This window comes from Pinus tabuliformis, chromosome 7 (assembly GCF_031772625.1).
Source record: "Pinus tabuliformis cultivar Carrire ecotype Pingquan chromosome 7, CPIR1, whole genome shotgun sequence".
Lineage (NCBI taxonomy): Eukaryota > Viridiplantae > Streptophyta > Pinopsida > Pinales > Pinaceae > Pinus > Pinus tabuliformis.
This window is the reverse complement of record NC_142293.1, coordinates 550139904-550153163: the sequence shown is the minus strand read 5'-3', so window position 1 is coordinate 550153163 and position 13260 is coordinate 550139904. Positions and strand designations below refer to the sequence as shown.

The window sequence follows — 13260 nt, the reverse complement described above, 5'->3', positions numbered from 1 at the left end:
TCAAATATAAATCCATACTTCCATGCCATATAATAAGTCTATAATTTATTATATTGTTAATATTCATTATTAAATTATGTAATAATTATTTGTATAAATTAAATTAAATAAAAATATTCTAATTTATTAAAAACTAAAATAAACTTAGCACAAACATTTACATCTTGATAGATATTCATGATTATAATATATAAAGCCCCTTTTACAATATATAAACTTCCTTTTACAAAATTTCTAAACGAAAAATGATATCACATATAAAGTGCCTATTACAAAATTTCTAAACCAAAAATGATATCACATAGGAATTTTATTTTTCTCCCCTTTTACAATATATAAAGAGACTTTTACAAAATTTCTAAAGGAAAAATGATATCACATAGGAATTTTATTTTTCTCGTTAAGAAAATAAAATTATCTTACAAACGCTCGTTTTCTATTATAAAATAATTGACTTCATATAAATGGATAATTATAACATATAAAGTGTGTATTGAAAGAAAACGAGCAATATATTAAAACATTTCAATACATAAATTTCCTTATATTTCAATACATAATTTTCCTGACAGTGAACGGCAGTCTTATAAAAAATTAAGACACAGAAGATCAACCTTGCTCGAAATTACAATTTAAAGTTGTGGGTGGACTGTGAAGAAGGCACCATCACAGAACTTTATTTAAAAATGAAGATATCTAAATTTCTATCTGCAGGCCATGAACATCATGATCCTTTATTGCAAGCTACCAACTAAAGTAATATGTGAACTATAGAGAGGAAGACATCGTGATCCTTCAGTGCAAAGCTACCAACTGAAGTTTTATGTGAACTGTGAAGACGAAGACCGCTCCTCTGGACCAACGATGGGCATGATAATTTGTTGATAGTATGAAGAAGCATTATTGACAACGAAGCAGTTGATATGGATCTCTACCTCGGTTCCCGTTAAAACGTCCAGCTGCTCCATTTTAAGCATTCCCAGAATGAAGTTCTGGGACAACAGGGACTGGTTAGTTGCAAAATTGTTCACAATGTCTTTAGAATCGGTGGAATTCATGTACAGACTCGCGTCGAGGTGAAAAGTGCTTCGCCATTCTGCACGTCGACGTAGTAATGGTTGTCCAAGACATTTGGAGTGATGAGATCCAAGTTTGTTGAGTTTACGGCGTCATTAGCCACTGGACATATTGAATAAAGAGTGCTTGCAAAAGTGTTGTTTAAAGTTGGATCCACAATTGTGTCTCCTGTGGTGAGGTTATATAATCGGTTGTCGAAGGAGGTGCAGCGACCAAGACCAATTGTGTGCCCACCTGAAACATTTCATGTAACAGTAATAATTTCATTTTTTATTTTTGAAATTCATCTTCCAGATACATCATCACATACAGAAAAATTCATCTTCAAGATCTATCCCATTGCGTTTAATAAAGAATTTTTTTGTTGTTCAGGTTGTGTCTGTTTTCTTCAGTTGACTTGTGGCTTGAGAAATCACTATTTAGGGGCATTTAAGCTTTTTATATTGCCTACTCTAAGTCGCACCAGCCCTAAACTGACTGAATTTTAGCATGTGTAGAACAACACTCTTTTGAGATTTAATCATGATATCAGTGCTAAAGAAGTCCTTAAGTCCATCCTCAACTAATTATATTATATTAGTAAAAATTGACTTTAAAAAAAAAAAAAAAAAAAAAAAAAAAAAAAACTATAATTTAAAAAAATATATATTTTCAACTGCTAAATGCATTGCAAGAATAAACATAACACATAAATCAACTGATTTATCTTCCCTTCTCATTTAATGAACATTCCAAAATCTTCTCTAAGGTACCTAGCATAGGATTGAAATAACATGCATCGTCATAATTTTGAAGCTATATGGTTTATATTCCAGAATGAGATGAACAAGAGTCAATAGTTGAACCTTATTACTTGCCATAAGTTTAGATTTTATGATAATAGAAAACTCAATGAAGGATGCCCTAACTTTTTTATTACGTATGTCATTAGAGGGATATTGGAAATCCGCAATCTGAGTAAGGATATAAGATGTAATTGTATGGGCATTCATGTGTTTATTGCATATTTCAAAATTTGTCATAAGTAAAGTTAATAGTTTTATTTTATTTATCTTGATAGCCAGATTCAGAAATATTTACAAACTCTGCAATCTACATAAGTATCACTCGAATAAAAACTAAAGAGTCGAAGTATCAAACCTGAAAGGTCTACCAAATCTGTCAAACTGAAGGGCCTACTTCTTGCCCCATCCTCAGCCAGAAATTAATGTGATTTTCGCAACTAGCTCTGAAGTTGAATATCTATTTCATATATTTAATCATAAGGGATAGATATTATGGCTTTGAGACGATGTTACTCCGCCGATCCTTGCATTTGTGCACCATAAATCGGCCGTTGTTCCTTCCTCAAAGATGCCAAGAAGAATGCCTCACCAGAACACATAATGGCGGTGCGAATTGGTTTGACCCCGTGTTGAGCATTTGACAAATTCCTCGCCTTTAGGTGTCGGTAACTTCATTTTCGTAGGATGAATAAAGTTTCAGAATCAACATGGTAAAGGGAGATAAGGTACTGAAGTTTGATATCTCTCTCCAATGTGGTTCCTTTATTTTCCAGTGTATCAACCTCTGAATTTAGGTCTTTCTATGTGCTTTTAAATATTATAAGATGTTGAATTTGGAGACCAATTCTTTGCAGCATGGCAGGAAGGGTAATTAAGTTAAGAGTGTTTGTATGATCAGTAGAAGGTTAGTGGTTAGTTTGTGTTTTGTGCGTTAAATATTGTGTTTCTTTTTTTTAATTTTTTTAACAAATTAATATCAAAGCGAGTTTAAAACAAAAGTATCCAAAATATCCAAGTGGATGCAAAGACCCAAAGAGAGAATTTGTTACGCTTGATTGCAGGAGCTTGAGCGACACTATCAAGGAGGCAAAGGATTTCAGAAGTAAAAAAGTTCGCAACAACAGTTTGCAGAAGGACCTCTCCGTGTGAGTGATAAGGTATAAATCACCGGCGATAGTAAGTGAGGGAAAGGTTGCCTAGACAAAACATGAATTTATACACAAAACACCATATGCTGTTCTTTTATTGATCACATAAAACTTGATTTTTATAATAAACTCGTATTTAACTTTTTTCAACTAATGACATGTATAAAACACTCTAAATATAAATTAAAACACTCTAAATATAAATTGCACTTAACTTACTCACTAAACTTGACTCAACAATCACTTAAATCACTCTCTAATTTTAACTAGCTCCACTAATTACTATTTCTAACCGAAAATCCACCATCGGTGCATCTGCATCGGAATCCGAAGGCAGCGTGCGGAGAGGAGAGCCGACAACAAAATTTCAAAAGATTGTTTTAACGGAGGCTAAATGGTGCATTGAATGTAAATTGAATAAAAGATGCAGTTGTCTATAATGCGACTTTTTGGAAGTTTTTTGGTGGGTTTTTCCGGTCAAAATCCGGCAGCAATTTATTGGAATCGCAAGTTTGATAGCTAGTTTCTGCACAATCAAAGCGTCCCAGGGTTTTTCAGGGTGCTGAATCATTTTAACTGCAACAAATCAAGATTTAACCTCAATTTCTTCCACGATTCCGTCACCGGAATCTCCAAAAAATCGCATTATAGACAACTCCATAAAAGATTAGGTGTATACTCTGTTTGAAAAAGACGAAAGAACGAAGTTAAAAAATAAGTCATTGTTAGTGCGTATATTGTCGCAAATATAAAGATTTTGGTATCCGAAAGTGGTTCATAAAGACAATAAATAAATAAACGTTATGTCTTAAAAGGATCATTTAAAAAAGGTTTGGATGCTCGTTGCAGGGGTGTTATGTAAAATATAAGCTCAAACTACAAATTTGTAGCAGTAGCAAGTAAAGAAATATGGAGATTACAACAAGAAAGTTCAATTAAGAATGAAATATTTTGGAGGAGGATATAGAATTTTGAAGAAGAGAAACAAAATGCAAAATTGTAAAAGTTTTGAGTTATTGTAAGTTTAGCTTAGACATGGACCAACAGTCACGTTTAAGTGATGATTGAGTCAATTTCTATTATAAGTCTAATATACATAGTCAAGTCATGTTGAGTCAAGTTAAGTCATGTTTGAGTTATGTTAAGTCATACCATGGTAATTAAGGAGAAATGTTAGAAATTGTAATTACTCATGTATGCTAAAGTTGGCTAAATTTAAGAGTGAGTTAACTGAGTCAAGTCGATTGACTTCGAATTAAGTTATATTTTTGGAAAAGTCGAATTTAGAGTGTGTGTGCATGTTGATTTATTTTATAAGAGTCATTATAAATACCTATCACCCGATTTATTGTAAGAATCAAGTTTTCTATAATCAATAAAAGAGCCCAAAAAGTATAAATAGCTCTGATCGGGTTTATTATAAGAATCAAATTTTCTATGATGAATAAAAAAACCACAACTCATATGTTTTATGTGAAATATTTGTTTCTCCTTTCTCTCTTTCCAACACATTTCCCCTTCCCTCACCAACACATAATGGTGGTGCGAATTGGTTTGACCTACTGTTGAGCTTTGACAAATTCTTCGGTTGTAAGTGTCAATAACTGCATTTTTGTAAAATGAATAAAGTTTAAGAATCAACCTGGTAAGTGGAGATAAGGTACTGAAATTTGATCTATCTCCAATGTGGTTCCTTTATCTTTTTTGAGTGTATGAACTTCTAAATTTAAGTGCCTTTATGTTCTTTTAAACATTATAAAATGTTGAATTTGCACTTTGATCTCTCCAATGTGGTTCCTTTATTTTCGAGTGTATGAACATTTTATGTGCTTTTAAACATTATAAAATGTTGAATTTGCAAACCAATTATTTGTAGCATGGCTAGAAGGGTGGTAATATATTTCCCCTCCCTTTTTAAACCCATGGAATCACGATGCTGAACACCCAAACAAATATTTTAAATTTTTTTCTAGTATTCATAGTTATAATCCTTGCCATAGTGTTAGATATTTAGCTTTAAGATACCCAATGCCAAGAATTATTATTCTACACAAAAGAAAATATTGTATGAGACCTATTTTAAAATTAATTTTCCCTCCAAAGCCAAGAGGCTCATTCTACAACCCAATATAAGGGGATGTGTAAGCTTGTTCTTCCATCAGTCTATAATCTATCAAGTTGACACAAACAATTAAGAAAACACAAATAAGGGTAAAGGTGTGGAAAGCCCAGTAGTTCTTCATCGTCTTCTTTTGGAACTATGCTGATATTTGATCCTGTAATACATATTCACACAGGATTTCAATTCTAATAATTATGGCAATTTCAATACAATACTGCTAGTATCAATAGCTGATATCAGTAAAAGAAAAACTAAATCTTACCAACGTCTTCTCAGAGCTCCACAGACAATTCTATATGAGAGTTGCTCTTATGGAAATATTAGAGGAGTATTTATGAAGAAAAACCACTACCGGTGGTCCAGAAAAATATTAATTTTTGAATGACTAAACAGCCTTCTGGGCACACGGGTTTTGGCAAATATTAATATTGTAATGACTAAACGGCAATTTGGGTACGCAGGTTTCCATTGCTTCTTCCTGCTTTTAAATCTCAAAACGATTTGTCAAAACCACACACCCGAAAAGCCATATCAGTGCCACCACCATCCTTCTTTCCTCGTCCATTCCTCGTCATGTCAGTGGTACCACCATCCTTCTTTCCTCCAACCAGCCAATTTCGAGAATAGGCAGTTGCATCGTATCTTTTTTTTTTTTTTTCCGAAGGTGGTAAAACCTATCAACTCAGGTGTCAAACCAATAGTGAGGACAGCCATTTCTGGTTGCTATCCGCGAATGCTGGGTTTGACTCATCACTGTTAAATAGGAAAACCACGCCACCTGGCATAACTCTGCTGGTGGTCCGTAATCGGGAGCAGGCTCTCACTCCTGCCAGATGCCTCTGGGTCTTGGGCCGTTAACCTGTTTCCTTACGTCCGAAAAAGACGAGTTGCATCGTATCTTGACTTTAAAACACATGTTTTTTTTATAAAATTATAAATTTTGAAAGGGCTTCTTATTCCCGATTATTATAATCGTGATTTGCAAGCAGCTTTGAAGTTAAATATAACAATAATTAATATGGCAGACCCAGTCAATATGTACCGTTTACCTTTCAACCACGTGTTTTCCAAGGAGCTTTGAAGTTAACTACTATGCACCTATCATTATCAATTACTATCGACCTATCAATATTGTGGCGTATCCGTGTCCATTTACATTTCACGAAATAAAGATATGAAAGCATGCCCATTGTGCTAACATGGAAAAACTTTAATAACAGGGCAATCAACGTAGACATTTGGAAAGAACTACTTCTTGCCTCATCTTCAGCAAGAAAATGGATATATATTATATCAATTAAAATTTGTCATTGTTATATATAATTGGGTTATAATAAAAGGAAGAATGGTTTATAGTTTTCCTTCTTGCCTCATCTTCAGCAAGAAAATGGATATATATTATATCAATTAAAATTTGTCATTGTTATATATAATTGGGTTATAATAAAAGGAAGAATGGTTTATAGTTTTCCTGAAAGCATGCGCATTGTGTTAACATGGAAAAAGTTTAATAACAGGGCAATCAATTTAGACATTGTTGAGATTTTTTGTTTCATAAATTAGGCAAAAATCTCTAATGTGTGACAACAATAGGAATTTGTTGCTAGATTAGCTCCAGGTTGTTGGGAGAGAGTTAATGCATCCTATATTTGATGTAAGAGGATTTATGAGGTAGTTAGATTCTCTTAGCTATAAAACAGGTGTCCATACGGATTGTTTGGTAGTGAGAGTTTGTGAGGAAATTGATTATTTTGTAATCTCCTGTTTGATAATAAAGATTTTCGATGCCTATGTTTGGTGGACGTAGCCCAGATTGGTTGGGTGAACCACGTTAATCTGTTGTCTCTTGTGTATGGTTATTTGCTGTGTATATTGTTTATTTGTATGCTGCACACCTTTGCCTCTAACAAATGGTATCAGAGCATGTTGGAGGCGTCGTGTGAGCCTGCCTGGTGGTGCGTATCAGGTTGATTGATGCCACGAGAAGCTGTATACCTGCGTGTGAATGCGTGAGGGTGCTGGCGGTGCCTGTGCATTGGTGCGGTGCCTGTACATTGTTGCGTAGAGGATTTCATGTTATGTGACAGCGCAGGTGCGCACCGCTGTTGGTGCGTTGGGCGTAAACCAACTGCGGATGCGTGGAGGCCAATAGACCAGAGACCTGCGTGGAGGTCGTTTTTTCAACCTGCGTGGAGGTCTGTTTTTACAACCTGCGTGGAGGTCGTGTTTCCAACCTGCGTTGCTGGTGCGTACTCCTACTCAGCGCTAAGTGAACCTGCGTTGCTGGTGCGTGGAGCGCATACTCCCTTTGCTGCGTGAAGGTATTATGTTATGTGATATACATTGCTGCGTGAGGTTTATGTTATGTGATATCTATACATACCTGGTGCGTGAACCGGCTGGTTTCTGTGGTGATATATATGTGCTGTGTTATTGAATAAGTTTGTTGAGTTTTTTTTTTTTTTTAAAAGGACTGAACTTTGTGAACATTGAGGTTTTTAAAAGACGTATATTAAATTATGAGAAGTGCATATGGCAGAAATTTTTCTGTGAAGTACAAAGAGCAGAATTTAAAAAGCAAAGGCAGTAAGGCATAGGCGTTTTGTTGAGATTAACTTCTTTTATTTAAAAGTTGGATTTGGAGATTATTGTTTTTTGGTTGATACAAGATGGCGAAAACTCAGAGTGCCTGGTTTGAAATTGAGAAGTTTAATGGCAAAAATAATTTCGAGATCTGGAAGGTGAAAATGTACGATTTGCTTGTCCAACATGGTGTGGCAAAGGCGTTGTTGGGAAAATCCAAACAGCCTTACAACATCACAGGTAATGAGTGGGTCGAGATGGATGAAAGAGCAATAAGTGCTATTCGACTGTGTCTGGCGGATGATGTCCTGTTTAATATCGTGTCGGAAACAACAACTGCTGGTTTGTGGACGAAACTGGAGAAACTGTACATGACCAAATCCTTAACCAATAGGATTCTCCTGAAGCGACAGTTGTACAGTTTGCGAATGAAGGAAGGTACATCAATTGCTGATCATTTGAATGCTTTTAATACTTTTTTGGTGCAATTACAAAGTATAGAAGTAAAAATTCAATCCAAGGATAAAGCTATTACTTTATTGTGCTCATTTCCCGACTCATGGGATCATTTTGTTACTTTTATAAGTCTTAGTTCATCAGAAACTGTTGAGTTTGATGATGTAGTTGCGTCTTTATTATTGGAAGAAACAAGGAGAAGGTCGCATTCAGAAACCTCTACATCCGAAGCTATGATGGTTAGAGATCGTTCGAAAAAAAGACGCTCTAGTAGGCCGAGCGACTCACGTTCAAAGTCGAAAGGGAAGAAGAGTAAGGTAAAGTGTTGGTTTTGTGGCAAATCAGGGCATTTAAAGAAGGACTGCTGGAAGCGACAACAACAAACTTCTAAAGCAGATTCTTCGACAGAGAAGAAGGAGGCAAATACTACAGATACAGGTTCGGCATCTGGTTCAGGTATGAGTGATGAAGTATTATCAGTTAATATGTCAAATCATGGTAAACATTGGTTGTTAGATTCGGGTGCATCAAACCACATGTGTATTCATAAAGATTGGTTTAAGACATATAAATCAATTGATGATGGTGTTGTGTACATGGGTAATGATGTAACATGTAATATTGTGGGAATTGGGAGTATACAACTGCAAATGTTTGATGGGACAACTAAAATGTTAACTGATGTGAGGCATGTACCAGATTTAAGGAAAAATTTGATTTCATTAGGAGCACTTGATTCAAATGGATATAAAACTGTAATTCAAGGTGGAGTAATGGAAATTTACAAAGGTATTTTACTAGTTATGAAAGCTAAGAAGGTAGGAAATCTATTTCAGTTAGAAGGAAGTACAAGGTCAGATCATGTGTCTACGGTGTCTGAACATGACAGTAGTTCCATTCACTTATGGCATCAAAGATTGGGGCATATGAGTGAAAGAGGGTTAAAATTTTTGGCTGATCGCAAGTTACTTCCAAATCTAAAGTCTGGAAAATTAGATTTCTGTAAGCATTGTCTGTTTGGAAAACAAAGTAAACAAAAGTTTAAAACAGGCAAACATACTAGTAAAGGAATACTTGACTATATCCATTCAGATGTCTGGGGTCCAGCCCCTACAACCTCATATGGTGGCTCGTCATATTTTGTATCGTTTATTGATGAATTTTCTAGGAAAGTGTGGGTCTACATGTTGAAAAGGAAGTCTGATGTTTTTTCAGTTTTCAAGCAGTTTAGAGCATTGGTAGAAAACAACACTGGTAGAACAATAAAATGTTTAAGAACTGACAATGGTGGTGAGTTTACTTCCAAGGAGTTTGACAGCTATTGCAAGGATGCAGGGATCGAGAGACATAAGACCACGGTTTATACTCCTCAGCAAAATGGAGTTGTTGAACGCATGAATAGGAATCTTCTAGAGAGAGCAAGGAGTATGCTGAGTAATGTTGGGTTGCAAAAGGAGTTGTGGACGGAAGCAGTGGCAACAGCTTGTTATGTGATAAACCGATCTCCATCAACGACGATAGGCTGCAAGATTCCTCAAGAGGTATGGAAAGGTCACCCTTGTGACTATTATAAACTCAGAGTGTTTGGTTGTGATGCCTATGCTCTAGTGCCTAAACATCAACGAGCTAAATTAGATCCAAAGTCTAAAAGGTATATCTTTGTTGGGTATGGTGTTGGAACAAAGGGATATAGATTGTGGGATCCTACTACCCGCAAAATCATCATCAACAGAGATGTAAAGTTTAATGAATCCTCTCTTGTACAGTTAGATGTAGATAGCAGATTGAAACAGGATGGTGTACCTAACTTTCAGCACATTCAGTTTGATAGCATTTCTAACGATAGTCATGATGACCATAGTTCAGATACTAGTCATGAACAGGTTTCAGAATCAGAACACGAACAGGGTTCAGGTATAGATCATGAACAGGTCTCAGATGCTGATTATCAAGAAGTTCCTACAGATGGTAGTCAGCCAATCGAGTAAGCGCCAGAAACATCCTTAAGGAGGTCTACAAGAATGAAAAGGCCACCGAGAAGGTATGATGATTATGTCACTTCTATTGCATTTACTGCTAATGACGATGAACCTCTATGCTATCAGGAAGCAATAGAAGGTTCGAAAAGTGACAAGTGGAAAGCAGCCATGAAGGACGAAATGATGGCCTTAGGTAAAAATGGCACATGGGATCTGGTTGAGCTTCCGAAAGACAGGAAAACTGTGGGGTGTAAATGGGTTTTCAAGCTGAAACAGGGTGTGAATGATACGGAAGACAGGTACAAAGCGAGGCTGGTTGAAAAAGGGTTTTCTCAGAAAGCCGGCATTGACTTTCATGAGATTTTTTCACCAGTTGTGAAAATAGTTTCAATTAGAATTTTGTTAACATTAGTGGCTTTGCTTGATTTAGAGTTGCAGCAATTAGATGTTAAAACTGCATTTCTACATGGAGACTTAGATGAGGAAATTTATATGGAACAACCGGAAGGGTTTGTTCAGCATCGCAATGAGAAATTTGTCTGCAGGCTTAAGAAGTCATTATATGGCCTGAAGCAGTTGCCTCGGTAGTGTTATAAGAAGTTTGATTCTTTCATGTTGAGTCAGAAATATGTTAGAAGTGAATATGATCATTGTGTTTATTTTAAGAAATTTAAAAATGGCATATTCATTATCTTAGTATTGTATGTTGACGATATGCTTTTAGCAAGCAAAAGCATAGAAGAAATCAACAGGTTGAAGGCTCAGATGGCAAGGACATTTGATATGAAAGATCGAGGAGCAGCAAGATAGATTTTGGGCATGGAGATTTTTAGAGATAGGAGAAATGGTAAGCTATGGCTATCACAACAGAAGTATATTGAGAAAATACTTTTGAGATTTGGTATGAACAATGTGAAGTTTGTGTCAGTCCCTTTCACTTCCCATTTCAAGCTTTCTTCGAGTTTATGTCCTAATACAGATGAAGAAAAGGATTATATGTCTCGAATTCCATATTCCAATGTAGTAGGGTGTTTAATGTATGCGATGGTTTGTACTCGACCAGATATTTCACATGCAGTTGGGGTTGTCAGCAGGTATATGGCAAATCCGGGTAAAGAACACTAGTCAGCAGTGAAATGGGTGCTTCGGTATTTAAGAGGCACAAGTAGTTATTGTATCACTTACAATAAGAGTAGTGAATTTGTTTGCGGGTATGTTGATTCTGATTTTGCAGGTGATTTGGATAAGAGAAGTTCAACTTCAGGGTATGTCTTTATTCTTGCAGGTGGAGCTATTAGTTGGATGTCAAAGCTATAGAACATTGTTGCTTTATCCACTACTGAGGCAGAATACATTGCTGCTTCTCATGCTTGCAAAGAAGCGATTTGGTTGAAAGGTTTGTTTGGTGAATTTGGTAGGTTGCAGGACAACATCAAGTTATTTTGTGACAGTCAAAGTGCAATACATTTGGCTAAGAATCCGGCCTATCATAGTAAATCAAAGCATATACCGATCAAGTACCATTTTGTAAGACAGGTTATCACTGAAAGGGGAGTCTCTCTTGAAAAGGTGCATACAAAGGAGAATTGTGCAGACATGTTCATGAAACCAATTTTGTTAGAGAAGCTACGTTGGTGTTTGGCTTCTCTTGGCTTGCAGAAAGGATAAAAATAATAAACAAATAGGGTATCAGGCTAATTGTTGTCAAGGTGGAGATTGTTGAGATTTTCTGTTTCATAAATTAGGCAAAAATCTCTAATGTGTGACAACAATAGGAATTCGTTGCTAGATTAGCTCCAAGTTGTTTGGAGAGAGTTAATGCATCCTATATTTGATGTAAGAGGATTTATGAGGCAGTTAGATTCTCTTAGCTATAAAACAGGTGTCCATACGGATTGTTTGGTAGTGAGAGTTTGTGAGGGAATTGATTATTTTGTAATCTCCTGTTTGATAATAAAGATTTCCGATGCCTATGTTTGGTGGACGTAGCCCAGATTGGTTGGGTGAACCACGTTAATCTGTTGTCTCCTGTGTATGGTTATTTGCTGTGTATATTGTTTATTTGTATGCTGCACAGCTTTGCCTCCAACAGACATTTGGAAAGAACTACTTCTTGCCTCATCTTCAGCAAGAAAATGGATATATATTATATCAATTAAAATTTGTCATTGTTATATATAATTGGGTTATAATAAAAGGAAGAATGGTTTATAGTTTTCCTTTAGATTTATAATGCGTCAACTGCAATTTGTTAGGTAAAGAATGAAGATTGTTAGATTAGTAACAGTGGTGGTTATAGATACTTATTATTGATGATCCATGTACTGAGTAAAGGTTTTGACATCTTTTATTTTAATATGTTAGAGTTGAGAAATTAAAAGAGTATTGTAGGATTTTCACTTAGTTAATTACTTGGGCATGGTGGGGTTTTCACTGAGTTAATCTATGTTATAGCACATGTAGTCATAGGATATTTAAAAATGACCTTATTTTGACTAAATATTATTAAAACCTCCCAAACTTTATTTTTCTAACTTCTTCTCACTAGATCATTTTAATAAAACTAATCCTGATTTTTAATAGACATTTCGTTTTTTTTAATTCCCCTTTTTTTATCCCTTAATTTCTATAATTCTCATAACCAACCCCCCTACCCTCCTCATAATAACTACAATATATTGGCTCTATTTTTCACAAATTAAAAACCCTCTTTATGAATGAAGGTGCTAACATATTGGTCAACAAGGTGAAGCCATAGTAGCTGGATGCATCTCTCTTGAATTTTTTATTTCTCAGAATTGGCATTTGGATGAAAAAGGAGGAAGTGATTGCAAATATTGGCACATTGTATGTTGACTTTGTAGCAACAAAGAGAACCTCAATTGGGATTTGACTAGCATGATTGGATCCATTGTGAGTTTCTTATGGAAGAGAGAGTATGCATGTGCATTTCCTAGGAGGAAATAGAAGTCTACCAATGTGAGATGTAGGTTGAGATGCAACAAAAAAAGTAGGTTTGGAGAGGATGGCATTGGTTGTATCAACGTGAGAGAATTGTCGCACAAGTGTTGGGACACAAAAATATTTAGTTTGGATATGAAAACTTTGTA

At 35.5% G+C, this 13260-nt stretch overlaps 1 pseudogene; it reads right to left on the bottom strand.

Moving 5' to 3' along the window:
- Nucleotides 1-821: 821 nt before the first annotated feature.
- Nucleotides 822-5707, bottom strand: LOC149248533 (peroxidase 54-like; annotated as a pseudogene).
- Nucleotides 5708-13260: the final 7553 nt, after the last annotated feature.